The 24,168-nt window shown below is 46.7% G+C and overlaps 2 protein-coding genes across 4 annotated transcripts in view; one reads left to right on the forward strand and one right to left on the reverse strand.

Moving 5' to 3' along the window:
• Positions 1 to 24,168, forward strand: part of Mcph1 (microcephalin 1) — a 202,087-nt gene that overhangs the window by 112,944 nt on the left and 64,975 nt on the right. The window lies entirely within an intron of this gene.
• Angpt2 (angiopoietin 2) overlaps positions 1 to 24,168 on the reverse strand; it is a 49,981-nt gene that overhangs the window by 24,459 nt on the left and 1,354 nt on the right. The gene's annotated exons all lie outside the window — the stretch shown is intronic.

The raw sequence follows: 24,168 nt of genomic DNA on the forward strand, positions 1-24,168 counted from the left end.
TGCCGTGAACCTGCAGTTTGCATCTGTGCTCAGAAACAACAGTTTACAAGCCTAGTGTACATGAAGATCTCGGCTTCCCTCTTCTCATTCTGAAGCTAAGCTTGAAGACAAGAAATCCTAAGAGGTTAGGGATTGAGAGAGGAGGAGGAGGAGGAGGAGGGAGGGAGGGAGGGAGGGAGGGAGGGAGGGAGGGAGGGAGAGCCGTGGGCATGGATACGTTGCATGCAGTGCTAAGGTAAGAAATGCTGTTCCTTTTATGATACTTGCCCCTGTCAGTAACTTGAAATTTTCAGGATAGAGAAAGTGACCCACAAATAGTAACATCATGTGACCCATTTTGCAAAGAGGGACTGAAATTAAAGTTCTGAGAAGCCATTGGCTGCTTAAGGAAGAGTACACTCTTCAGAATGGATGCTGCTGCAGCAAGCCCCACTGTAATGGTGAACGTCTGTTGGTGGCGTGCCACATCTCGGCCACTCTCGTGTTTCCGTGGGCTTTGACTGCTGAGAGCTAGAGCACGCAAGCCCAGTGTGAATGCATCCCCGAGGCTCCTACGCACGTTCCAGCCAGAAGTGATAGAGCTCAGAATTGGCTGGAGCCTTATATGCTATCCTGGGTTTTGTGCTGCTTAAAAACAGACCACCTTCACGCAGTTGATGGCCATTTTGAACAACAAGAAAGCCTACACTTAGGGCAGGGAATCTAGTTTGGTAGGGAAGTGCTTGGCTAGCATGTGCAAGGCCCCAAGTGCCGTCCTCAGCACCATAAAAAGAAAAGGAAGCCCAGAATCCAAAATGACCAACACCAGCCATGTCTCCAACAAGTGTCATGACAAAAGACTCTGCCTTTCCTCTCCAAGCCTAGTGCCGGTTCTGAGATGGGAAGGCTGCAGCTGTTGATAGGACAATGTGAAGACAGACATTTCCAAATGAAGGTAGCCTTTCTACAAATCATGACATCGTAGAGAACCTGAGACTAACTCCAGACGTGAAACTCTGAGCTGGTCCACGGACCTGTCTCTGGGCATGTGTAAATTCGTTCTTTTCTAATTGGTCACCCTGGGATGTCTTTCTGGTCAGTGTTCTTTGTCTTTAACCCCTGTGACTGCAACCCAGACATATAGAAATCTGCTCTGGGAGAGCCATCCTGGTATAAGAAGTCAGCCCAAAGGAAGAGGGAATAAATAGAGCTGTTCTTCCGTGGGCGCCCTTTCTTGTCACCCCTACTTGGCCGCTCTTACCAACAACAGGCCCAGGACCCTGGCGGAGGGGCCTGGCTCTGATTCCACATGTAAGGCTTCACATACCCCTGCTTTGCTTGGACCTTTGACATCCGCTTCCCATGATCATGTAAGTGGCAGCTGTGCTCTGTAGGCGCAGTGTCTCTGGAACGGTCCCTATGTATGTGCGAGAGGCTAGTGTGTTCTGGCTGCATTCCCTGTGCACCTGAGAGAGGTCAGCCTGTGTTCCGATGTTCACTTCTAATGGTTAAACCACCTCAGGGCTGCTGGTCCTTCATCGCTCCTGTAGTCAGAGTGCAGAGGATCTCTGAGTGTAACACTGTGGCCTGTCACGATTCTGTAGCTGGCGAACAGTTTTGCTCAATGTTGGATGTACTCCTAATACACTCAGTAAAGTCTGGCAACACAGCAGAGCCCAACCTGTCATACTAAAGTACATTAACACAGATTTGTGTGTGTGTGTGTAATGTCAAATATGTTCTCAGGTTTTTCATTACTCCCTCAGCCTTTTGAATAATGGGATTTGACAGGAAAAATAAGTCCATTTGTGAGACTGGACCTGCAGGCTGATTGTACATCAACCTATCTCTCTGGCTAGCTTCTTTAATTTTTTGACTGGAATAGAAAAAAAAAAAAGTTGTCTTGCATTTTGCCAGAGAAAGGAAAACAGATGTAGCATACAGGAACTGCCACCAGCCTAGGGGTCTGATGTGGGTCCCTTGGCAATGGCAGATGCTAGTTGAAGATGCTAGATAGAGCTGAGTGTCCCCATTCCCTTCCACTAGTGTGCTTCTGTGCATCTCAAGAACCCAATTTTCCTAGAAAATTAAGAATAATTTGAATACATTCGGAGTCGTCATCTTCCTCTGTGAGCAAAATACTCCAAGTGCCCCAAAAAGTAAGAGAGAAAGGAAAGAAAGGACATTTCTTTTGCCTTTGTTTTGTGACACGGTCTCTTCTATCCAAGCTGGCCTAGAACTTCTGACCTACCTGTCTCAGCCTACCAAGTCTTAGATTGCTGGTAAGCCCTACCATACCCAGTTAGTTCTTTCCTTCTTTCTACCTCAGTCCCCCTCCCCCTTTCCCTTCCCCTTCTTCTTTGGATCCTAAGGCAGCCCCTGCCTTCCCACCCACCACCCCAGCCTTCAGAATGAGGGAAACTAAATACAAATTTGATCCCTCTGTGGCTCACATTATTCTCTGATGTTGGCTGAATATGAATCGCCATTCTTTCACCTGGTAATAATCAGGATTGACAGTCTGCAATCTCTCCGACCTCTGTGCTAGTCTGGCTTTTGTTATTATTGACAGGGCACCAGAACTTGGGTTGGAAAGAAAAGAGGTGCAATTGGATTCAGTGGAGTGGGTCTGCTGGAGAGCCTTGTCTAGCATGTGTAAGGCCCTGGGTTCAATTAGCTCTCAGATGGGGAACTCCAAGCCTAAAGAGCATGATGGGCAGTTTCCCTGGCAACATCACAGCACAGGTTATCACGGCAAGAGCTCATGTGATGGGGAAAGGTTAAATAGTAAGGAGGAGCCAGAAAGACCAGGAGGGGACAGTCTTGCTCTTTCATAACAACACTCTTAGAAGGTCTAACCAGGGTCCCAGGAGAACTACTTTAGTCCTTTCCTAGTGCAGTGACCCTCCCTTCCCCCAGTGACCTATGGCTAGACTCCCAAATGATGGGTCCCACAATTTCCCAAAAACTGTGACACAGGGGACAAAGCTTCCACCACACAACCCCTTGGGAGACATGTGCAAAGCAAACCCATACCAGAGCAGTCTCCAGCTTTGTGTGCGTGTGACCTCCCTGCTACGCCTTTTTTGCAGATTTTAGAGTAGCAATAGCAGCACATTGAGAAACTAACTCCTTCTGATCAAGAGAATGGAATCTCTGGGATGGGTCAATCACCTGGCCAAAGTACTATCCCTAGGAGAGCAGGCTCACCTGAGCCGTTCTAAAGAGACAGGAGAAGTAATTAGCCCTTTAAGGAGATGCTGTTTCTCTATCCCGAATCCCCATCCCCAATCACTCTTACAGGGTACAGCTATGCCACGCTGCTTCGGAAACCTGCCAGCTTTTCTGAATTACTCAGAAGACAGTACCTTTCTCTTTCCTCTCTCCACACTAATCATGTTTCCCCCAAGCTCGGGATCCCTTCTCTGTCCAGCTCCACAGTGCTGCTGCTTGTCTCCCGTGTACCTGACCTCCATCCTGGCTTCAATGGTGGAGCTTCTCCCCTTCCAGGGAAGTCACTGCTGAGATGTCTAGCTTGCCTGTACTGGAATGATTTTCTTTTAAGCTCTGTCTTTAAGCTTCCATTCGAGTCCATTCTTCATTTCTTCCATTAATAAGACTAAGAGCCCCAAGAAGGGGCCCGGATCTATTCTGAGTTACAAGGCTGCTCAAAACCTCCCAACAACCAGTCCCTTGAGCCACCCCCACCCCCACCCCCACTCCCACCCCCACCCCCACCCCCACCCCCACCCCCACCCCCGTGCCCTTAAGGTCCTCCTCTGTGCTCCTGCAGCAAGGACGAATTCTAATTTAAAAAAAAAAAGTGCCAGTTAATTTATTTTTAAATCCACCACTGGAAGTGAACATTCACGTTCCTTTTCGATACTAGACTTCTGCAACCATTTCCATATACACACTACAAATAACCCAGACATTTGTGCTTGAAAACTTGAGTTCAAAATTATTAAATCCAGGGATGCTGTGTGGGGAAGGCTTTTGACCTAATGTTCTCTAGTCTCTGTCCTGGGGAAACTCTGAGGCATCATTTGAGGTCTCCAGATAGAAAACCGGCAGGGCCTGGGCCCGCCCCCTTTGTAGCACAGCTTTGTTGGTTTTGGTTTTCAAGTCTCCAAGCTTTTGCTGCCTAAGCATCTGTGTTCTCAGCAGTGCTGCTGGGCGATGCTGAGATTAAAGGGGATGGGGCAGGAGGCTCATGCTTCGGAGAAACCTTTGCCTTCCATGTATTGGGGGGTGGAGGGAGGTCCCATAGACAAAGGCATATCACCATGGATTATATACAGGTCATGTTCTGGTGCCTCCAGAGCTGGGAAGCAAGTGTCTTTCTGCTTACTCTGTTTGTAGACACCATCTTACATTGTGGCTTAGGAACACACACATCAGAGCCAATTGCCCAGCTCTGCTCGGAAGCTTTGCCTCCTTTGCATAGCCAGTGTAAATCAGCTCAGTGCGGAAGGTAGACAGCAGCTGGCCATCCATGGCCATGGGACCCCAGCTCATGTAGGGCCTTCCAAGAGCACACTAATACTAATTGTTCTCTCTTCTGTCAGTTTTACTTTTGGTTGGTTAATCTGAATGGCTTTCTGTTATCTGATGCAAGGTCTAGACAAACTAGCCGCTTTGCTCCCTTTATAAGTACAAAGAGACAAAATCTCGTCATTCATCTTGGTGACACACACACCCCACTCCAACCCCCGTACATCAAGATGCCTGCCACAGGTGAAATTGCAGGCCCTGGTTGGCAGCCTTGTCCGCAGCTCCTGAGATGATACAGCTTAGCTGAATCTGTGTGTTCCTGTGTAGTACACACTGTCAGGTCAGCCAGCCCTGCTTGTCATTTAGTCTCTGTGACTGCTCCTTTACCGGGTTGTCGGGGTACCTTTACATAGGCCACACCCCTTTGCTGTTGTGTCTGTCCCATCATCGCTTCCAAATCTAGAAAAGAAGTGTGCGGCTGCCCTTAAAGCCTCCCACCATCTCCTCCTGATACCGCGGCTCTCCCCTCAGCGGCTGCCGCTCTGAATAGGCAGGTTTCATGAAGCTTTGTAGAGTGGGGTGGGTACTTTATTTAGCACGAGATATCATTCTATTAAAAGTGTCTTCTAGAGAGAGCTTGGGATATATATTTCTCCAGTACTTGTTAGAGAACAGGCCCATTGGACCTTACATAGATCATACATCATGGGATAAAATGTGGTAGAGCTCTCCAGACCAGTCCACCATTTGCTAAGCATAGCAGGGTGATATTCTTAGCTCCCCCCCCCCCTTCTTTTTTTTTTTTTTTTTTCTCAGTGGATTCTCACATTCTTAGCTTGGGTTTCCCCGGGATCAGAGTCTGAGACCGAGGCAGGCATACAGGAAGTTTATTTAGGAAGTAGTCCCAGAGAGTAGCCAAGGATGGTCAAGGAAGGCAGCAAGGAGGGGCAGCCAGTTCAAACAGGAGGACTCTGTTGGCTACCACACTGGTAGCTCGTGAGATCTGCAGAAGACCTGGGGAGCCCTGAGAACTGTCCTTTAGTGAGCACTCGTGGCTTTGTAGGCACCCATGCCTTGGTCTATAATCACCTAGAGGAGTCAGCCAGGGGTCTGGAAGAGGATCCACAACAAGGGCAATCTCTGGGGTTGGCCCCAAGCATTGAAAGTGGTCCCCAAAAGTATGCCCTAAGATGGCAGGGTGGTACTATTGGGGCTCTTCAATAAGGGGAAACTGAGGCCGGGAAACCTTAAATATCTCTTCCAGTGTCCCCCAGGCCAGAATCTGTAAGCTGACAGAGCAATCTGGGTGGGGTTTTGAGCTGTGTCAAATGTGGCCTTTGATTATAGCCCGAGGCCAGCAATTTGTGTAGTGGCTGTGTGGGAGAGCAACAGCAAATCTGAAAATGACCATTGAAGAGGGTGAGAATGCAGACCGGAAATGCCAGCCAAAGTCCCTACAAGGAGACAGCAGACATGACCTTGCCGAAGCTGGAGCAGCCAAAGAACAGAGGAGACATTCCTTCTAACCTCAGCTTCCACAGGCATCCTCCATGAATCTGTCACTATGAACGTTAACTAGTTTATCCTACTTCTTATTAAAGGCGAGATGAGCCTGGGCATGCAGGTCGGCTTAGGAAGTCTTACAGTGTTCCCTGCTGTGTGCTGCCACTATCGACAGATGCCAGCCAAGCCCTCTGCTTCTTAATTTCCTCTTTCTAGGAGCAATTCAAAGATGCAAAGGATTCCAATGGAAAGACATTTGAGCTGATGTTGGAAGCTGCTAAAAATTGGGCAGGGTTAGCTTACATGAAGTAGGTGCACTGGTGGCTTTGTAGATACCTATGCCTTGGGCTGTAATCACCGAGAGGAGTCAGCCAGGGGTCTGGAAGAGGATCCACAACAAGACCAGTCTTTGGGGTTGGCCCCAAGTGTTGAAAGTGGTCCTCAGAAGTATGCCCTAAGATGGCAGGGTGGTACTATTGGGGCTCTTCAATAAGGGGAAAATAAGTAGTGCACCTGATATCCCTTTAACTATGAGGGTGTGTGCCTGCCATCCTTTGCCTATGGTGATGTGCCCCTCATCTCCTTTCCCTATGGTGATGTGCCCCTCATGTCCTTTCCCTATGGTGATGTGCCCCTCATCTCCTTTCCCTTTGGTGATGTGCCCCTCATGTCCTTTGCCTATGGTGATGTGCCCCTCACGTCCTTTGCCTATGGTGATGTGCCCCTCATGTCCTTTGCCTATGGTGATGTGCCCCTCACGTCCTTTGCCTATGGTGATGTGCCCCTCACGTCCTTTGCCTATGGTGATGTGCCACTCATGTCCTTTCCCTATGGTGATGTGCCACTCATGTCCTTTGCCTATGGTGATGTGCCCCTCATGTCCTTTGCCTATGGTGATGTGCCACTCATGTCCTTTGCCTATGGTGATGTGCCCCTCATGTCCTTTGCCTATGGTGATGTGCCCCTCACGTCCTTTGCCTATGGTGATGTGCCACTCATGTCCTTTCCCTATGGTGATGTGCCACTCATGTCCTTTCCCTATGGTGATGTGCCCCTCACGTCCTTTGCCTATGGTGATGTGCCACTCATGTCCTTTCCCTATGGTGATGTGCCCCTCATGTCCTTTCCCTATGGTGATGTGCCCCTCATGTCCTTTCCCTATGGTGATGTGCCCCTCACGTCCTTTCCCTATGGTGATGTGCTCCTCACGTCCTTTCCCTATGGTGATGTGCTCCTCACGTCCTTTGCCTATGGTGATGTGCCCCTCATGTCTTTTAGCCTTAACACTGTAGCTTTGCCCCATCCTGAACTGGTTGCCTTGGAAGGCATTTCCTCAGTGTGGATGGTCCCTTTCTCCTGGATAGTTTCCATTCTCTTGTGTGAGCGAGCATCCTTCTCTATGCTTTGCCCTACATTAGAAGGCATGGATCCCCCTGTCAGGGTGGAGGCATATGTGTATGTGTCCCCTCTGCATTAACGTGTAGTGGTGCAGACCTGGAGAGACACTGCAGTATGATGCCAGGAAGTCTAAGACCAGAGCCTGCTCTTCATTTTGGCCACAGCTTTTTTAATTTAATGATTTCATTACAACAAAACTATGCTTTTCTGACCTAGTTAGGGGGAAAATCATCTTCTTCTATTTGATTAGATTATCTCTCCTTTAACCTCTGGTTCCGTTCCCACTCTTCCAAGTGTTTAAGACTACAGTTTTTTTTCATATTTATTTTCATACTTGTAATCCCTTGTGTGCACATATTTCACAGGACCGCACATGTGCCTGTGTCTTGCTGAAGCTAAAAGTGACCAGTCTTTTTATAACTCACATTAGAAATACAAACTATTTCACAAAGCCCTGTTTCGTGCATCAATTTTTAAGCTTAAAACATGTCTTTAAACTTTTTAACAAACTCATCTTAAATCTTAATAGTAGGATTTTATTTTATATTTTATTTTATTTTATGGAACTCAGGCTGACCTAGAACTTTATAACATTCGGTAAACCTGGCCTTGAACTCATGACCCTCCTTCCTCAATTTACCTCCCAAATCTGGGATTGAAGGGAAGAGCCAACCATATCTGGATATTTGTGTATACTTAATTTTTAAAGAAGAACTACTTCAGGAGCTGAGGATATGGCTCAGTTGACAAGAGCGATTGTCCCTCATTCAGGAAACCCTGGCTTGATCCTCAACATTGCTTTAAAAACAGGCGTGGTGGGGCACACTTATTATCCCAGGATGGAGTCAGGAGGACGAGGTCATACTCAGCTATATAGCAAACTAAGGCAAGCCTGGACAACTGAGATTGAAGCAGCAGTCAGGGGAGGCATTGCTGTACCCAACACTCACTCCCCTAGCCACTTGGTCCAAAGCAGGCGCTGGTGTAACTTTTTCTCCTACCTGTAATTTACATTCCTTTCCTGGTCTGAGACTTGATAGGCAGCATATTAAGTACCTATCCATGTGTTTACTCTGAGCCATTTAAATTTTGATTGTTAAACCGGGACCACGGCTCCCTCTGTGAGGCTGTTAAAAAGCCCTGAGCATGTTTTCACTCTGCCTGTGGCTTGTAGTCCATCAAAACTGCCCTGCAAACCACATGCCCTGAGTTCTATGGATGGCTGTTGTTTGATTCCACTGAGAAGAGGCTCAACCGGGAACAGCAAATGGTGATTATGACTTCAGGCAAATCAGTAAGTGTCTAATTATGTCTCCTGACCCAAAATAAGCAAGCGTCTACCACAGAATACACACTGTGCCGAGCTTCTCATCACAGTGTTCCTGCTTAGGGCTGCTGTGTTGCTGCTCACTCCTGTTCAGGGGGAGTTGGTCACATGTGTGCTGCGGGCTGTCATTCATGCTGGAGGAGGGAAGCTACTCTCCAATTATCAACAGCAGAAAACAGTTGGCCATGAAGTGAAGGCATACTGTGCCAAACTGAATATATTTCTTCTTCTGATTTTTTTTTGTGCATGCATATGTGGAGGGGGTGGGGGAAGGGGTGTGTGAGTGTGTGTATGCTTAAGCCAAAGGAAGACAGCTTTGTGTATGCTTAAATAGTCACATACATGCACACACACACACGTACACACACACACAAAGATTACAGACAGGCTATTTCACATGTTGACCTAGGTATAAATTATCGGATGAATTCTCATTTTAAAGATAATATCAACCTGTGAGCTTTAAAGGACAAGATGTTTGAAAATGAAACTTTTAATGTATTTAGCTGTGATCGGGAGTATTTGCTTAACATGGGTGAGTTCATGTCTCTGTACCTTTCACCTGGGACTACCCGCGTAACGCCTGGAGCATGAACTTGGGAAGGCAAGGTCACTGGCCTTGAACTGTGGATGAAACTGTTCTAGCTGCCTGAGGACAGTTAAAGGATTCAGTTAGGTAAATTGTAATTTAGCATTCCGAAACATGACTCTTTCCGGATCAAGCATAAAAGGCATGTGCCCTTGGAAGCCCAAGAAAGAATTCATACAGTTCCCATTAGTCTAAAAATAAATAACAAATAAAGAAATGTCTGAGTCATGCATTGCATTTGATGGAGTCCAGTGGCCAAGAGAACTTAAGCTGTACTGTGGATGGTGGCTCTGCCTGGTGCCCGGTGGATCGAGGCCGCAGCACTCTGAGGAAGTGACACAAGCCAGCTGGGTGGATTTAATTCTGTCTTAGGTTCCTCCAGTGCACTAAGTGTGTCATGCTTTGAGTAGCAATGTGGAAGCCTGGCTGTGCCAGGACCAAGTGGCTAGGGAGGGACCTGCCACTGTCTTTGAAGCTCTCCTGCAGGCATCTCCACGGAGAGGCAAGTCATAGCTCAGCTTCGTAGGAGCTCCTGGGCCAGCATGTTTAAGTTTTTAGCAAACTAACATAGAGATACTGAGAAGCTTGTCATATAAATGGCTCATTTATAGTGCTTACCTAGTGTGCATGAAGCTTTGGGGTCAGTCCCTAGCACCATATAAGCTAGTTTTGGTCACCAACACCTGTACTCCTGGGACTTCGGAGGTGGAGGCAGAGGGATCAAAGGTTTGTGGACATCCTCCACTATATAATGAGTTCAAGGATAGCCTGGGCTACATGAGGCCTTGCTCTGAATGGAAGAGGAAGAGGAGGAAGAGGAAGAGGAGGAAGAGGAAGAGGAGGAGGAATCAAGTTGAATAAATTAGCACAGACTCCAAAGTCCACACTAAGGCATCCTGAGTGCCTGCAGTGAGCAGACAATGCCATGGAGGGAAGTTTTAAAATGCTCAAGGAAAACTCACAGCATTCAACTCTGTCTACTGTTAGAGGAGCCAGAGGCTCAGAGCCCCCCAGTTGTAATGTCTGATCGTCCTTCTGCAAAACTGAGTTTCTGGTGGTCACTGTTGCAGAAAGCAAGCCCGGCAGGATAGAAGATGAACTAGAACTCACTGGGGCAGTGTCCACTTTGACTCCAAAGGAACATTGTGCTGGCTATAGGCTAAATCCACTCCATTCATACTTAAGAAACAACTCCATTCAGAAGGCTGAGGCAAACTGGAGGTCAGCCTGGACTATATAACAATACTTTGTCCAAAAAAAAAAAGAGTAAACAAAGCATCATTTATTTCTTGCAGTTTGTGTGCATTTATGTGTTGAAATGACTGCTAAGTGTTTAAATCATTTGGACCTAATGTACTAGTCAATTCATTTATTAAGTATCTGTTTCAACCTAGGGGTGCTATGAAAGAAGTAATAATTACTGAGACACTCTGGATATCAGGAACTAAGAAAAGTGGAAACACATTGGCCAGAGCCTTGCCCTCTGTGGGATTTCGATTGGAAACCCAGCCCCTCCTCCTCCTTCCCTGCCTCCAGTCAAGACATTGCCTTTAGTTGCTATCTGTGTGCTTGTCAGCAAACTAGAAACATAGAACAGAAGTACAGAGTGTCTAAGACCTTAGCCGGACCTTAGAAGAGGTCTTAGACTTGCGTGTTTTTCTAGCTTGTGATGCTTTGAGGCCCTATCCCCCTTCAGGTGAGCAGCTTTTCCAAGTACCTGATGGCATGTTCTCAGAGCAGCGTGCGGTGCCGTGGGACTCCACCTGCCCCTGGCCAGTGCATTTGGTGGTAGGCAGAAGTGCAGAAGTGGGCATCAGCTTTCAAAGGACGATCTTGCCAACTACTGCTTGCTCATGATTTACAGTGCGCACCCATCTAGTCCTCACTTGTTCTTAGGTGAACCATTCTAGGACACTCAGTTATATAGGAAAGCCACATTGACTTGAGCGCCACGGCCATCTCTGAGCTTCAGCTTGCCTCTCCAGAAGCTTGTGGTGAAAGTACAAGGGACCTGAGTCATTTTCCCATAATTAGATGCAGTTCGGAGGTCTGCCCCTCTCCCCAGCCCTCTTGCCTTGCATGCAGGGCTGTTCAGATGGAAGCTAGTGGAAAATTCCTATGCCCTTTCACCCCGCTGCCACAAGTTATAAAAAGCGTGCCATTCAGAACTGATTTTTCTCCTGCGTGCTTGGATTTTCACTCACAAAATAAAGGGGGGCAGTGAGTTTTAAGAATTATATTCTACTTACCAGTGAGGCTAGGGGCTGTGGTACCACTTGGGATCATAGAGCAGCTGGCCCAGTCTGCTACTTCTTTGGGGGCTCATTAATGATATCACTGAGGCCATCTAAGTGCACCTCTTTTTCAGAGCCACAATGACATTAGCCCCACAGTTCACTCAGAGTTTGCCCTGCCTGGCATACTTTGTGGGAATGAGGGGCAAACACAGAAGACTGCAGTAGTAGAGTTTGGTTTTTGTTTTTTTCGTATTGTTAGATCTGTTTGTCTCAATCAAAATATGACTCATCCTGCCCCATTTTCAAGCCAAAGCTCACTGTGGTTATCCTGTGACTTGGCCTAAACCCCCATGATCTGCTTTAATTTGATCTCGACAGTTTCCTTCGGCTGTAGGAATTCAGTGTCAAATTTACAAAGTGTGGGTGCCAGCTTTAATGTTGCATCTCTGCTACATACTGAGTCCCCTGGTAGAAGGACCTACCCTGGAGTTTTACTGCTTGTTGGGATCCACATTCTGAGTGTTTCGTTCCTCTGAATCTTGGCCCCCACCTGGCCAAAGTTAGAGCTGAAGTGGAGAATTTGCTCCCAGTGCTTTTCTTCTGTTCCAGTATTTTCCAGCTGCGAGGTGCAGACCTACCAAGACCTTTCCTCATTCCTCAACCCTTCAGCCCCCAACCTCTTTGATGACTTACATTGCCTTAGAGGGCAAAGTCCCTACTAAGGCAACAGCTGCCTTGGAAATACAATGGAAAAGCAGAAGAGAGGACCTGAATCCTCCCTATCCTTTATCCCCAGCAGCCAGGAGCCCCACGTGGGCCAGTTTCAGCCAAGGAACTCTGTTCTCCTGGTACCTTCCCTGCATGTCTGCGTAGTCCTAGTAACTGCCCTGGCAGCAGGGGACAGCCGGCTCTCAGAGAGAAGTTCTGAGCCGTGTGAGCTGTGTGTAGTGAGCACACCTCACCTGTTGGATGGCAGTGCTATCCAGGAAGACCTACGAAAGGAAGAAAGCTCTCAGAGGTCACAGAAGCAAGCTCTAGTTTGGAAAACTTGTATATGCCAGTCTTTCCCTACGCCTTGATGATGGGAAAGGTTGAAGACAGCGGCAAGGTAGCAGCATCAGGCCTGAGTGAGAAGCTAGTGGACAGTCGAGCCCGTCCTTCCTCCCCCATCTCACTTTCCCATCACTTGGGCCTTCTGTTGTTTCCGTTCTAACCCCTGACCATAACCTTGGGGAGATTCATTATGTGTTTGTCCAGGACTTAAATCCACTGAGGTGATCCCTCACTTCAGAGCTCCCCCTCGACGCCTCCAGAATGAACAGCACGACCACCACTCAGCATGGGCCCTGAGTGGCCGATTTCATTAGGAAATAAGTTGATCTTGGACTTCACACCAGTCTGCTTTTAAGTCATTCTAACAATAGTCTCCAAAGATAACAGTGTAAGGTATAGCACATGGGTTTGGCCAACAGAGAAGTATTGAAGTATTGACTTCCATAAAAGAGTATACGTCCACCTGAACTTACACATGGGTGTAAAAACCTGGCTGTATAACAAATCACTCCCCAGTGATGGGGGGAAGCACATTTCAATGCATTGCAACAGCATGAATGAGTCATTGAAAAATAGAATCACTGAGCAGAAGTACAGGCTGCACTGCTCCAGTTATAGGAAATCTAAAATCTATCATGGGTAGCAAAATAAAGATTAGCCTTGAGCGGAAAAGAACCAGCCAGTGAGGGGAACCCAACCCCATCAGCTATGCTGGGCCCCCTCCGTATGCCGGGCTAGGGTGTCATGTGTGAGAGTACATTCATCAAAGCATGCACTTGGGAGGAGTGGACTGCAAGCTGTGTAATTTACTCCTTGAAAAACTGAATTAAGTTTCACAATACAGCATAGCCCAGAGCCTAAAGCAGCTGACCCAACAGTCTGAATGAGAAAAACTAGAGACCTCATCTGGTTGGTGAATGGGGAAATATGGGTGCGGGGGCAGGAGGACCTGATGTGCTCTTCCACACCTGTTCAGCACTGTTCTGAGAGAATGGCCTTTCCACCTTGATAACTAACATATTCAGAAGTCCTCCTCTACCCCCGCAAACCTCACCTGTCCTCTTGTCTCCAAGATCTCGTTACATGTGGGTCTTCCAGCCTGGGGAACAGCTTGCATCTGGGAAGCCTCGGGCTGCTACATGGGAGTTAGATTCCCATGGTTCTCAGAGTTCCACATGCCTCAGTCTGGGCCATGTGAAAAGCAGAGCTTGAGGGAGGAGGGACAGCCCCTGGCTGCAGGGCTCCTCGTGCTCCCCACGTGAGGAGGAGGCAAGCCCTGCCTCGAAGCTCCTGTCTTCCTTACCCTCAGCAGGCCCTTCATACCTCTGCACTTGGAGCCAGTCTACCGACCTGGGCCCCAGCCTCTCCTCCCTTGTTTCTTGCTTATTCATCATGGCAGGTGCGCTCTACACATGGCAGCTGTGTGCAGTGACACAGTCGCAGGTTTAGGGGACAAAATGAAGTCTACTGTGTGTCCTGAGGACACAGGAAGAAGCATAGATCAGCTACTGGAGGCAACTGAAAATCTGCCTGGTCGTAGGAAGCTCTGGGATGAAAAAAAGAAGTGTCACCTGACCACTTGGGCTGCCTCTGCCAGGGCCTCCCCAGCTGTGTCTCTTTTCCAAATGGAAGAAGAGCAAGTCCTGGAGCTGTGTGGCATCACCTAATTTGTAGTTAGAACCTGACAAACGGAGAAGCAGAGACAGATTTGCCATTATTGCCTCCAAAGGGAGCCATGTTCAGTATGCTCTGAAGTCGCTTACACATTGTAGAGTGCACGGCTATTATCGAAGTGACTAGTTCTGAATAGTCTTCGTTTTTATCTAATTTTTTGTCCTAAATATAACCACGTTTTAAAGAACACTTCATTTCACTGTACAATGTAGTTAAAATGATATTTGTCACAAGTCCCTGTTAACCCTTTAATAAGGTTAAATACGTAGTTTTTTTTAAAGAAAAATTGAAACTGTTCCTTTGTAGTTAAAAATAATAAGGAATTTCACACACATACCACAAATGTTAAACAGACAATTAGCTTGTGGTTGGAATCTGATGGTTTTATGTTATTCAGCAAAATGTAATGTATTCTCTTTAGCAGCATTTTTGCACCAAACTTTCCCGTTAAGGAGCCCAGTTTATTCAGGGAATTTTAAAGCTACATCTGTATCTAATGAGGCCTCAAGATTCCAGAGACTAGATAGTCTAATAAAACCCAAGACTGCAGTTATCTTCAGACTAATGTTTATCAGTATCTAGTAGATTCCCCAGAGATTGATATCATCTGTTGATACTAGAAATTTAATAGCATTAAAAAAAATAATACTTTCAGAGACCCAGAGAGAAATCAGAGGAAACATTACTGAGTAAGGCCGCATCTTGTCCAGCCAGGCATGCAGGTTGACTGGCTAGCTGCCCAAGACCCCTGCCTAGAAGGTACTATGGGGCTGTCCTTTAACACTGATGTAGTTCTGACTTTGTTGAACAACAAAACATCCTGAGACACTCCCTCCTTATTGTAGACAAACTACCAACGCCTGAAGTGATTTAAAAAAAAAAAAAAAAAGTGTTTAAAAAGAAGTAGCCATTTTAATGGGCTAGCCGTGCAACCTGTAAGCACTACAGGAGGTGGACAGGTCGGGGGGGGGGGGGGGAGAAATGTCACATAGAGGACAGTTGTTGGGCACATGCAGCTCCAGAGAAGCCCTTCACCAGGTGATGTGCAGAATAAAGCCATTGCGTGTGTGTGCTCACTGTCTTCACTGTCCTCCTGTTCAGTGCTGAGAGGTAATGAGGTCCCGGAAGAGCTGGGATATGCTCTGCCACCTCTATCTCAACAGCACAGAAGCTGGGTGGAACCAAAACCTTTCAGTCATGTGATCTCCAATATGGACCTTGATCAGTGTGGCTCTGATCTGATAATTATTAATAAAAGTATCACAACTGCAGTTTGCTGTCTGTACATGCCTGAGGGTTCCTAGTGCACTTCGGCTCCCGCTTGCTCAGTTGCTGGCAACACACGACTGTTCTGTGAGCTCACCACTGTTACCACAAGGAAGCCTGTTCTATTCCCAAAGGTACAGAGTCAGGTTTTAGCCAGTAAGCTCATATGAGAGAAGCAAGGAGTGACTAGGCTGGTACTGAGTGGCCGGTCCTGCTCTTAAACCACCATTGGGTAAGCAGAGGGAGCTACTCTGAAGGACAGTGTTTGTAACTAGGTACATGGCATTCTGAGGCACACACCTAAGGGGGCAGGAAGGGATTGGTGGTTGTGGGAGACTGGCAGGGTGGCTGGGGCGCTGGGGATTTCTAGAGCATTGGAGACACTTTGTATGATATGCTAGAATGGCACCAAAATGCCACTACACAGTTGTCTAATGCCATGGAATGGACTCAAGCCTGCACCATGGCTGCTGGCTGATAAATACAACAGTGCTTCTTGGCCCTGGCATTCCCCTGTACTGGGGCATATAAAGTTTGCAATACCAAGGGACCTCTCTTCCCTGTGATGGCCGACTAGGCCATCTTCTGCTACATATTCAGCTAGAGATACGAGCTCTGGGGTTACTGGTTAGTTCATATTGTTGTTCCACCTACAGGGTTGCAGACCCCTTCAGCTCCTTGGATGCTTTTTCTAGCTTCTCCATTGGGGGCCCTGTGTTCCATCTTATAGATGACCGTGAGCATCCACTTCTCTATTTGCCAGGCACTGACATAGCCTCATATGAAACATCTATAACAGGGTCCCTTCAGCAAAATCTTTCTGCCAGAGTTTTCTAATGGTTTATTTTGTGGTTAAGTAAGCGTGCAAACACTGACAAGCCAGGGAAGTAACCTCAAAGCAAACTGTATAATGGTAATAGCACGGACCCAACTCAAAAGCTTCACGCACACACATCTAGACCACCTCTCTGGTATAGAATGTCTCTATTCGTGCTCTGGACAGACATCAAAGTGTTGTTTCCCCCACCCACCTCTTACCTCCCATTGCTTGGGCTTGGCAAAATTCCTGAGGCTGGCTCTGGCCAGAAACAAATTATCTGAAACAATCTTAATGTTTTCACCTATTTTCCTTCTGGCTGGTGGTCTTGACAGCCCAGAGGCCCCCTCAGCCAGAGTGGGTAGGCAGCTTCCCAGCTCCCCAGACACATACACATCTTGGAACAGAACATTGGACTTTATGCTAATGGTCTTTCAACATCCAATACAACCTGGGATGTTATGCTGAAAAGGGCAGCCTCCTTGCTGTAAATCCACGAGCAGACAATTTCATGACATTTTCCCCCCTTTTTCCTGTTGAGTGTTATTCCCAACATACTTTGTGGTCTGCCAAGTAGCCATCTTCAGTTTGCAGATAGTTCAATGGGATGCTGTTAATTGATGGTATAAAGAGGTAAGCCCAGGGTTGGAGGTGTGGCTCAGTGGTAGAGGACTTACCTAGCATTGCTAAGGCTCTGGGTCTCATTCCCAATACCAAGCCAAGCAACCAACAAGAAATGTAGCCAGACCTATGACCTAGGCTTAGCCTTTGTCTCATGAATTTGCAAGAACAGTCATAGCGAAGGTACAGATGTGTGTCCTAGGAGGAACAACTCCTCTTTGGATCAGTTGGTGACCAGAACAAGGCACCCCATAAAAGTAAGCTGCTCCCATCAAACAAGAAAGCATTAGGGATTCAGAAGAGGCGTCTACACGTGCCCATTTGTTCTTGGTGGAATGTAACAACATAGATGGAGAACCTGGGCGTTTGCTTCCTCATAGAAACTGCTTGTCCTCTGTGAGACTTCATTAACATGATAAAATAATATCTCCAAGTTATATACCTTAGTATCTCATCCCTTAAGAATTCTATATTGTCTTTCTTTCTTAAAGAATTCTCCATTTTCCATAAAACTAGATATTTCTCTAAGAGTATGTGTATACTTAATAATGAATTTTTTTAACTTTAGTTTCTGGTTGCATTTATTTTAAAAACAGTGAATGTTGGTTTAGTATTTTCTAGTATTACCAAATTGATTCCAAAGCTTATTCTCGAGTGTGGAAGGTTGTTCAAAGGGAGGTTAGAGGCAGAACCCGAAGCAGAGACACGACCCTCTGAGGTCCCTGGTGGGGACAGGATGTTGGGGACACCCTCTAATTGGTTCTCCTTGGATTGCAGAGATAATAGTTATTACTGTTGGAGGAGTGGCGCTGGAGGGAAGGATTGGACCTACTTTCCAGGTTCACGTGGCTTTTTGCCATTTGGTACGGGCTAGAAATAGGATGTGAAAGCTAAGTAACTTAATCGGGAACTATCTGCATCAAATATTCACTTAACGACATCAAGCTGGGATGCCAGACCTAGGGTTTGGGTGGAGGAGGGCAAGTCCTGTCCCTTGTTTTCAGCCCACACATGAGACACATTTTAATCCCATCAAACTGGTAAAACTTCTACAAGATTGCCCAAGTTTTAACTGTTTTTATTTTTGCCAGATCGCCTGGTTTTATACTTTTCTCATCTTAAACATGCATGCAGTACTGGTGCCTAGCCCTCTTTGGCCCTGCCCATGCTAAGGATGCTGGATGAGAAGTCTGTCCAAGTGACTTAACAAGTCACCATGGGAGGGGAAGGGCACAGGATGCTTCCTCAGACTGTGTATCGTCAAGTCATTCGTGGTGGTGTACTGTGGAAGCTGGGGATCCATCTTCCATGTGCTTCCAGAAAGGGCCTGGGTCTGTGTGAAGTTGCCAAGAGTTTGCACGCATCCTTTCTCTTGGTTATTAGACACAGTCCTTGTTTTTACTGTCCAGACTATAAAGTAGAACTCCCTGCCACTGCTTAATGCAAAAGGTATTAATTACCCAGTGCCTTCTCCCCCTTTTAGTAGCCCTGCCGCCATCCTCACGTGGAGAGGAGGGAAGTCCCACGTGTGTGCCTGCCCGGCAGAGCTCCCCACTCTGCTGGTCCTGCTGAGGGGAGATGTGCTTATGTTCCCAACTCTGGGTGTCGGCCAGGTTGCTGAGCTTTTCAGGTTCACTTCCTTTTCAACGCTAACTAAGTTAAATTATTGTTGAGTCTGGCTATACATAAACATTATCCTTCATTCCGCATGCTTTAAAATATTTGTCTGTAGACATTTATTTATACATTGACGTGTTTAATGGGCCATTTGAAGATTTGTCTCATATAGCCCATGCCTGCCTCTGAACTCTGTATTGGCTATTTCAGAAACAGGTCCACTTAGAAATAGTCATGCTTCTCATTTTGTGGAGTTTCTTTGCAGTGACCAAAGGCTTTACGTACTGCCAACACCCCTAGCCCAGGCCTGAGGGTCCCTTCTCCAAGGGTGTGTTCTGGGTGGTGCCAAGCTGACTTCACAAGTCCCTCCTGGCCACATTCTCAAGTTGTCTCCTCCTCCATCCACTTACCCCAGCATCCAGAGTAAACACTTGCTGGACACTTGGAGCCCCTCCGTCAATATTTTTTGAGCAAATAAATGAACATGAATGACTCCAACCCTGAAGGAGAAACACCTCCAGATTGATGAAGGGTCTCATGGTATTCACTTGCTCAGGTCTGCAAACTTAGAAAAAGCATGGCACTTCTGTACAAATCCATATTCATATGCCCCTCTCAGCAGGGCCCGGCATCTTCCCAGCTGAGACAGGTTCCCCTGCGATCAGGGGAGGGCTACACACTCTTCCTCTCTCTGAGCTCCTCGTGCCCGCTGAACCACACACAGCACGGCGTTATCACTCCGACGTGAGAGATAGTCTGCACAGTGCCTGGCTAGAGATAGCCAAGAGCTTTAAAGAGAACTTGTGCCAAGCATGTTGTCCCACCCCCTGTGCTAGCATTACCTGTACCTACTGCTTCAGAGGTAAAAGCCTGCGGGGAAGCTGAGTGGGTTTCACAGAAGACTCTAGAATGTACAAGGTTCTTCAGGTCAGAAGACACAGTGTAGCAAAGGTGGTAGTGTCTAGCTCAGGCCAGTTCAGCTAGAGTGAGCTTTTCTGCTAACAAAGCCTATTTTTGAAGAATGTGTTCTACAGAGCTGATACAGTCAGGCACTTACACATACACACACACACACACAGTGTCACAAAGGCAGAAGGTACTTTGTCATTATCATAAATTAATAGAAAAAACTCTTCAGATTTTGATCCATGGTTTAGAAGTAGTCTGCTCACAGCCCATTGTCCCCAGTGTCTTGATCCCAGCTCAGGAAGTCCCCATGCTATCCTGTTCTGTCCTCTTTTCATGGACAGTTATGGAAAGGTACAGAGTATCTCCATCAGTTAACTGTCAGCCCCTGTGCTCGCCCCCTCCTCTTTCCTTTCCCGCCCTGCCTACCCCACCCTACCCCAACATTCCCTGGTCTCTAATCCAGGTGCTCCCTTAGTCCTCTCCTGCCTTCCTTCCCGCTCCTCCTCGAGTGCAAATGCACTGGGCTTTGACCCAGATGTTCCCTGACCTGGCTCCTCAGTTTGGTTCCTTTCCCCCAATTTTTTTCTTCCTGCCTCTTTTCTTGTCCCCTAGTAAACCAAGAGATATTCTGGCCATGCTATAATGCCACAGTGTCTGTGATAAGAAGGAAAGCCACATATCTTTACAGTGACCACTGTAAACACCTCAAAGGACTGTCGGAGGGGGGAGGAGGAAGAAGAGGAAGAGGAGGGCTTTCCTCCCCTTCTCCCATGTGCAGTTTGACTTTTGATTTTTAGTTTTTCTTTTTTAAGAAAAAACAAAAAACTAGTTTCTGTTGTTGTTGTTGTTGTTGTTGTTGTTGTTGTTGCTGTTGCTGCTGTTTTCAAACAAGTCTCACAATGTAGTCCTGGCCGTCATAGAATTCAGACCAGACGAGCATTGAACTCATAGGCATCCTTGAAAGCTAGCATTAAAAGCCTATACTTTGGATTTTAACTTTGCCTATATCTTTGCTAATATTTGTATTTTTTAATTGTATATTCAGTGATAGGATTGGTTTTAACTATTGTCCTTTAAAATAGAAATAAAGAAAAAGTTTAGGATATTTATTGTGTGTATACACTAATGTATATATGTAGTGATTGTATACATATGTGGAAGCCAGAGAAAATGTTGGCATCTTTCTTAGTCTCTCTCCACTTATTTATGAATCAAAGTCTCTCGCTGAGCCTGGATCTCACCAATTCAGCTGAAAGAGCTTGCCAGTGAACTCCAGAGACCTCTCTCTGTGTCTACACTTCCCGCCAAATGCTGGAGTCCCAGATGCCTGATGCCATGCCCAGTGTTCACATGGGTCCCAGGGATTTTCATGTTTGTGTGGCAGATAGGTCACCACCAACTGGGCCGTTTGTCCAGCCCCAGTTTTTCAGTTATTTTGTGTGTTAGAATAGAAGCAGCATGGGCCTCAGTGCCCTAGCCAGCTTTCAGCTAGAGGGACTGGCAGGTAGATTAACTTCCAGATTGCAACCTGTTTGTTAACTCTGTAGACCCCTTCTAACTAAAGTCCACAGACCTTCCAGTGTCAGCATTGAGACCAAATGCCTGGTCTTCTGTCTCAAGAAGGGAGTCATTTCTTAGCCTCAAGCCCTGCAGGCTTGCTCCATGGGGAGATGTATAAATAGTTAATCCAACATATCCTGCAAGCCTGTTTAATAGGCAGGGACCTCCTGACTACAGCATACAAATTACACTTCCATGTATAGAAAACAGGCATCCTTATGCACCATGAAGAGTTGGCATGCACTGTGCTGGGCATGCTCACACTTTGGCTGCTCTAGTGAAAAGCTACACACTGTACCATACCTAACTCTTCAAACACACTGTCCTCCCTACCCTAGTGCCTCTAGTCCCCCTCATGCCTCAAAATGATGATGCTAATATTTAATGGCCATAATCATATTTAATCATAGCAGTTGCCTCCCCAAGATCTTGGATGTTTAATCATCTTATCTAAATGCAAATAAAATAAAAATGCTTCTAATACTAATCGCATACATATTCCTCAACACAGCATTTAGCTTCTGGAGGTACAGCTTCTATCCTCCAGGCTGCAAGGCAACACAATGACCATGGTGTCACAGGGGATGAGAACATATCTTTCCATAATGAAGCAGGCTCTGTATTCTTTACTATACAGATAAAGAGTGCTTTACATGCACGTGCACGCACACACACACACACACACACACACACACACACACACACACGCATGCGAACAGGTGGGAAGGGCCTGCAGAGCCAAGCTCCTCTGCAGAGCCCTCATCTTGTTGAGTGCGTTCCCAGTGGCAGCGACATGTTCAGGAGGAGCATGAGGGCTCTGTTCCTCTTCCCTCCACTGATGAAGTGCAGTTTCCAGACCTCTCTCCAAGGATATTTTATTATCGCTTTTAAAGAACGCAAGGATGGCTCTTCCTGGATTGTACTTGTGCTGTTTAAACACCAGCACCGAGGGGGCCAGTGGCAGAGGAAATGTTTACATCAAGCTAACAAGCATTAGCTGTGTTTTTCAAGTCGTTCCTTAAGTGGCCGCGGGGTTCATAGCTGTTTATAAAATATACGGCATTCAGTGGCGTGAAATAGTTGTTTATTTCCTTTCCATATTTCCTCTTGTTGGGGGGGGGGGAAAGGTATGTTTGACCTACCAAAATACAATTGTGTCATTAAGCTGGGAGCCTGTGTAAAATGTGTTTGCAATGACTGGGACAGAGGTCTGTCCTAACATTTTGTTGATCACCTGGTAGGCTAGGATCTGGCCACCAGGAGTTTATCTTATCCTTGCTTAACCACTCCAGGGAGAGTGGGTCTTCCCCTGTATTGTTCATTCATGTGCTTCACACACACACTCTCTCTCTCATTCAGAAGGCTGATACTTCCTTTGCATGACAGATTAAAGGGGCAGTGTGGGCTCTTTTGATTGTATCCTACGGGTTCTCTTAGGTTGAACTCCTGGGGCTCTTCTTGGCACTCAGAAACTGAAATACTATTCATCTGCCAAACTCACCAAAACCCTTATTCCCCCCCCCCCCACACACACACACCTCCAAGGGTTTTGTTTTTTCAAACTCCCAAAAGCTGGATGGTTCTTTGGTGAATTTTGTGCAGAGATGGGGGCAGGGGTGGCAAGGAAATAAGGAAACGTGTTTAAAAACAGCTGAAAGAAAACACGTTTAACAATGAAACCAACCCCTGCCTTTTTCTTTCTGTGATAATCTATAAATAGATGGTGCTTGCTGCTGCTGCTCTGTTAGCTACCCGGCTTATCTGCCTGCCGTTCCACTAGTCCTTATTTTCTTCCCGAAGAGAAAAGCAGTGTTTATTATTGCAGGTGCCAAAACACAGAGGAGGAAAACAAGCAGAGACATTTCATGCAATCATTCTGAGTGGGCTTCATATTTGCCTTTTGCTTTTGTTTCCATGCCTGGAGCCCATAAACCCGGTGAATGAGCTGGCAAATTGCCTTGCTCAGGTGCGGCTCTCGCTCTCCCGGAGCTGGAGCAGGTGCTGATGGGAGCAGGTGCAGAGCTGATGATCAGATAAGCCCGGAGCCGCCCTGCCCCTCTGCTCCGCTCTAGGAGAGTTAGCTAAAGAGCCGAAAGAAGGGCTTTTGAGATACCACCCAGCTACTGTTCAAATATTGACCAAGAGACCCTGGGAAGGAGATTGTGGCCACCTTACTTCAAGTCCCTCCTCCTGTCTCTAAGCTGCTTTGCAAAGCCCCGCAGGAGATGTGGTTTCCCTGCGCAGGAAAGCCAAGCCCAGGTATTGCCTAGCCTGGACTCTGCTGAGCTTGAGCATAAGAAATGAGCAGCGTTGCCCTTGGCAAAACATTTTCCCCCCTGGTTTGGTGACTGTTTATCTTAGCAGAGGACTTGGCAGTCGGCAGATTAAAGTGTTTACTAGAAGGCTGTGCCTCTCCCTCTGCGGAGCTCTGCACCCCCAACGCGGCAGTAGATGTGGAAGGTCCCTGAATGTGTGCAAGACAGTTCCCAAAGAAGTCCAAAGAGACACGCAGATACCTGGGACCCCTCCCCACTCCAGGCCCTGGGACATGTCTCTTAACATTAAAGTTCAGTGTTCAGCTATCTGTGAGTTTTGGAAAGGAGAAAAACTGAGGAAATCACCCAGGAAAAAAATAGAGATACTAAGAAGAAAAAAAAAATTTTTTTGTGCCTGTAGTCCTGAGCAATCTTTGTTCTTTGATTTGAAAAATTCCCCCTCTCTCCACAAGATTAAGGCCAGTGACACTCATTCATTTAGACTCCGGGTTCCAGCAAAAGCTTGTCCACTTAAGAAAGTAGGGGTATTCGTGAGAAACATAGATTTGGGCCCCGGCTCTGTTCTCAGATTAAGGCAGGGCATCAGACCAAGAGATTCTGGTGACATCTGAGAAAAGCAAATTATGTCTTTCTGGGAAGACGTACTAAATGAAGTCCACAGGATTTTAAAAGATTTATATGACTTTAAACAATTTCCTTGTGAGCATGTGATGTCATTGTCACAATGTGTAACGATTCATCTACTATCTACATTCTTTGTTTAAACTTCCTGTGGAATACATATGGTTCACATAAAGAATACTCCGGGGTCATTTGAGGTTTTGTAGAAAACAATCATTTGTGAAAGC

This window comes from Mus caroli, unplaced genomic scaffold (genome assembly GCF_978045245.1).
Source record: "Mus caroli unplaced genomic scaffold, Mus_caroli_1 scaffold_10, whole genome shotgun sequence".
In the NCBI taxonomy this organism is placed as follows: Eukaryota; Metazoa; Chordata; class Mammalia; order Rodentia; family Muridae; genus Mus; species Mus caroli.